This window comes from Saccopteryx bilineata, chromosome X, assembly GCF_036850765.1.
Source record: "Saccopteryx bilineata isolate mSacBil1 chromosome X, mSacBil1_pri_phased_curated, whole genome shotgun sequence".
NCBI classification, from domain to species: Eukaryota; Metazoa; Chordata; class Mammalia; order Chiroptera; family Emballonuridae; genus Saccopteryx; species Saccopteryx bilineata.
Genome location: NC_089502.1, coordinates 96,484,475 through 96,489,463, shown reverse-complemented (window position 1 = coordinate 96,489,463; position 4,989 = coordinate 96,484,475). Strand labels below are relative to the sequence as shown.

The following is a 4,989-nucleotide window of genomic DNA, read 5'->3' as shown; positions in this document are numbered from 1 at the left end:
AAATTGGGAACACACAATGAAATGGAAAAATATTCCATTCTCATGGATTGGTAGAATCAACATAGTTAAAATGGCCATATTACCCAAAGCAATATACAAATTTAATGCAATTTCCATCAAAATCCCAAAGTCATTTTAAAAAAATAGATTAAAAAATTACCATGTTTGCATGAAACCCTGAATAGCCAAAGAAATCCTGAGAAAAAAGAATAAAGCCAGAAGTATCACACTACCTGACTTCAAATTATACTACAGAGCCACAATAATCAAAACAGCATGGTATTGGCAGAAAAACAGACATATTGACCCGTGAAACAAAATCGAGAGCCCAGAAATAAAACCACATATATATGAACATATAATCTTCGACAAAGACAAAAGCACACAGTGAAGAAAAAAAAGCCTCTTCAATAAATGATGCCAGAAAAACTAGAAAGCTACATGCAAAAGAATAAAACTTGACTATACAGTTTGTTGTCCTGTACAAAAATTAATTCAAATAGATAAACACCTAAATATAAAATCTGAAACAATAAATTATATAGACAAAAACATAAGTACTAAACTTATGAATCTTGGTGTTAGAGAACCAGAGACAGATTTAATGGTGGGTAGACTGGGTGCACGTGCTAGGCCCCTATTTCTGAAGGGCCCCACAAAACCCCAACTTTACACTGTTTTTTAATGACACCAAGTTTGTTTTCATATGTACAATTTTAACATTAATAGTAGTACATAATATTTTTTATTTATTTAAAAATATGGTTAACCTGTATTTTTATTTTACCTTTCTCTCTTTTTTAAGGGGCCCAATATTTTTTTCTGTGCCCAGGGCTTCCACTGACCTAATCCACCTCTGTAGAGAACAGTTTATGAATTTGACCCCAAAGGCAAGGGAAGAAAAGGCAATGGCAACAATAAATGAATGGAATTATATTGAACTAAAAAGATTTTGCACAGCAAAAGAAACTGACAAAAAAACAAAAAGGCAGACAATCAAATGGGAGATGATATTTACAAACAACAGCTCCAATAAGGGGTTAATATCCAAAATATACAAAGAATTCACAAAGCTCAGCAACAAATGAGCAAACAATACAGTTAAAAAATGAGGACATGACCTGAACAGACACTTCTTCCAAGAAGATATACAAATGGCCAACAGATATATGAAAAAATGCTAATCTTCACTAGCTATTAGAAAAATGCAAATCAAATTTCAATAGGATATCACTTCATATCTGTTATTTTGTCTATATTCAATAAGACAGGTAATAACAAGTGTTAGAGAGATTGTGGAGAGAAAAGAACCATCATTCACTGCTGGTGGGAATGCAAATTAGCACAAACATTATGGAAGAAAGTATAGTGATTCCTCAAAAACCTAAGCATATGAGAAAGCAATCAATTAACAACTAAGCTGCCGCAATGAAGATGTTTCTCATCTCTCTCTCTTCATGTCTGTCCCTATCTATTCTTTTGTCTCTCTCTTTCTCTTGCTAAAATAAATAAATAATAAATGAATGAATGAATAAATAAATAAGCATAGAATAACTATATGACCCAGCAGTCTCTCTACTGAGCATTTACTCCCAAAACTAAAAAATATTGGTACGTAAAGACACATGCACCCCCATGATCATCACAGCATTGTTCACAGTAGCCAAGACATAAAAACAATCAAAGTGTCCCTCAATAGAGGATTGGATAAAGAAGATGTGGTACATATACACACTGGAATATTACTCAGCCATAAGAAATGATAATCTATTGCTGTTTTTGACAACATGGATGAACCTTGAAAACATTACACTGATTGAAATTAATTCAATCAGAAAAAGCTAAGAAATATATAATTTCACATATGGTGGGATATAAAACTGAGACTCATGGACATAGATAAAAATAAAGTGGTTACCAGGGGGAGGAAGTTGTGGGGGAAAAATTGGGGGAGGAAAGTGAAAAGGAGAAGTATGTAGTGACAAAGAGTGATTTGATTTTGAGTGACAGGTACACAGTACAATCAACAGTTCAAATGCTATAGAAATGTTTACCTGAAACCTATGTACTCGTTGATCAATGTCACCCTATTCAATTTAATTTTCTAAAAAAATTTTAAAATACCAATCAAAAAATATTTTCAAAAACAAAAATACAAAAAAGAATACAATATACAGATGATATGTTATAAAATTGGACACCTGAAACTTTAATTATATGAACCAGTGGCACCCCAATAAGTTCAATAAAATTTTTAAATAAATAATAAATCATAATTAAAAATTTAAAACACTTTAAAATTAAAAATCAAAGAATATTTTTGATATATGAAGTTTTTTTCTAAAAGGAATTTTAAATTTTGCTTTTCAATTATAGTTTACATTCAATATTATTTTTTATTAATTATACAACATAGTGGTTATACAATCATATACTTTAATAAGTAACCCCCTGATATTTTCAGTACCCAGTTGGCATCATACATAGTTATAACAATATTATTGACTATATCCCTTCTGCTGTAATTTACATTCCCATTGACTGTTTTGTAACTACCAATTTGTAATTTTTTTATTGAATTTTTAGACTGGCATAATTAACATAATTATACAGTTTTTGAGTGCCCAATTCTACATCACATCTCTGTACACTGTATTGTGTATTCATCCCCCTCCCAAGTCTTCATCCATCACCATTTATGAGCACATACCCTTTTCCACATTCCCTTCTCTTGGCAATCACCACAGTGTTGTCAAAGTCCATGAAGGTTTTGGGATATTTTGTCCTTTTTAGCTCCCTTCCTCCACTTTCCACCCCTCAATCACACCCTGCAACCCCACAACTGTCACACTGCTCTCTATGTATGATTCTGTCTTTATTTTGCCTGTTAATTCATTTTGTTTATTAGATCTCACATATGAATGAAATTATGTAATACTTGTCTTTCTCTGATTGGCTTAGTTCAGTTAGCATAGTAATCTCCAGGTCCATTCATACTGTTGCAAAAGGTAAAATTTCTGCCTGACCTGTAGTAGTACAGTGGATAGAGTGTTGATCTAAAATTCTGAGGTCACTGGTTCAAAATCTTTGGCTTACCCAATCAAGGTACATATGAGAAGCAACTACTACCTACTAGTTGATGCTTCTTACTCTCCCCCATCTTCTCTATCTCCTTTCCCTAAAGTCAATAAATAAAATCATTTTTAAAAGGTAAGATTTCCTTTCTTTCTATGGCTGCATAGTATTCCATTGTGTTAATGTACCACAGCTTTTTGTTCATTCATTTACTGATGGGCACTTGGGCTGTTTCCAGATCTTGGCTACTGTAAATAATGCTAACGTGAACATAGGTGCGCAGATTCTTTGGAATTAGTGTTTTGGTTTTCTTAGGATATATTTCTATAAGTGGGATCACTGGGTCAAAGGGCAGTTTCATTTTTAATTTTTTGAGATAACTCCATACTGCCATCCACAGTGGCTGTAACAATCTGCATTCTCACCAACAATGCATGATGGTTTCTTTTTCTATGCGTGCTTGCCAGCACTTGTTGTTTGTAAATTTGTGATAGCCATTCTGACAGGTGTGAAGTGGTATGTCACTGAGGTTTTAATTTACATTTCTTTGATGATTAGTGACATTGAACATTTTTTCATATGCCTATTTTCCATCTGTATTTCCTCTTTGGAGAAGTGTCAATTCAAGTCCTTTTGATTTTGGGGGGTTTGTTTCGGTGCTGGATTTTTCGGGTTTCTTTTGGTGTTGAGTTTTTTTCTTATTTTCAAAGAAAGAGGAGAGGAGATAGAGATACAGACCCCCACATGCACCCTGACCAGGATCCACCTGGCAATGCCCATCTGGGGTGGATGTTTTGCCCATTTAGGGCCACGTTCACAATCATGCCATTTTTAGCATCTGAGATGGAGGATGGAGCCAACCTCAGCACCTGGGGTCAATGTGCTTAAACCAATTGAGCCATGGCTGTGGAAGGGGATGAGAGAGAGACAGAGAGACAGAGAGAGAGAGAGAAGAGGAAGGGGGTAAAGTGGAGAAACAAATCATTGCTTCTCCTGTGTGCCCTGACTAGGAATCAAACCAGAACATTCACACACCGGGCTGACGTTCTACCACTGAGCCAAGTGGCCAGGGCTAAATTTCATAAGTTCTTTATAAATTTTGGATATTAATCCCTTATCATATGTATTGGCAAATATTTTTCCCATTTAGTGAATTGTTTTTTTTTTCATTTGTTAACAGTTTCCTTTGCTAAGCAAAAACTTTCTTTCTTATTTCAGATGAGAGGAGGGGAGATAGTAAGGCAGACTCCCACATGCGTCTCAACCAGGATCCACCTAGCAACCTTGTCATGGGCTGATGCTACAGGGCCAAGCTATTTTTAGCTGCTGAGACCAAGGTACTCAGATCAATTAAGCTATCCTCAGCACCTGGGGCCATGCTCAAACGAGTCAAGTCACTGGCTGCAGGAAAGAAGGGGGATAGGGAGGGAGAGAGAAGCACATGGTTGCTTCTCCTGTATGTCCTAACCAGGAATCAAACACAAGACAACCATACGCTGTACTGATGCTCTATCCACTGAGCCATGGGCTAGGACAAAAAAAAAATTTTTTTTTACACATCTGCCTTTATTGTGAGCAGCAGGCGGAACACTTCCAACTACAGTAAAAAAAAAAGTGATTTACAAAAACAGGGATTCAGTGAAGCTGCCCTGTGGAACCCTTGGGAGCTTATATGTAGATGCCAACCCAGAGCAGCAGGAAGAGGACTCCAAAGCCCATGAAGAGTGAGGCCACCAAGGAGATGAGGAGTTCTTTGTAGATATCCCAAGTGTCCTTTCAGGAGGTGACTTCATAAATGAAGAACCAGGCAGTGAATAACATGGTAATGGTCAACAATACCATGGTCAGGTGAGGGAAGACAGCTGGGTTCACTGGGCTGGTGTATCTGCTCATGGCCTCGAGCTCCATTTTCCT

General features: G+C 36.0%; 1 pseudogene; it reads right to left on the bottom strand.

The window, feature by feature from the left end:
• Positions 1–4,688: 4,688 nt before the first annotated feature.
• Positions 4,689–4,989, bottom strand: LOC136317470 (transmembrane protein 258 pseudogene; annotated as a pseudogene).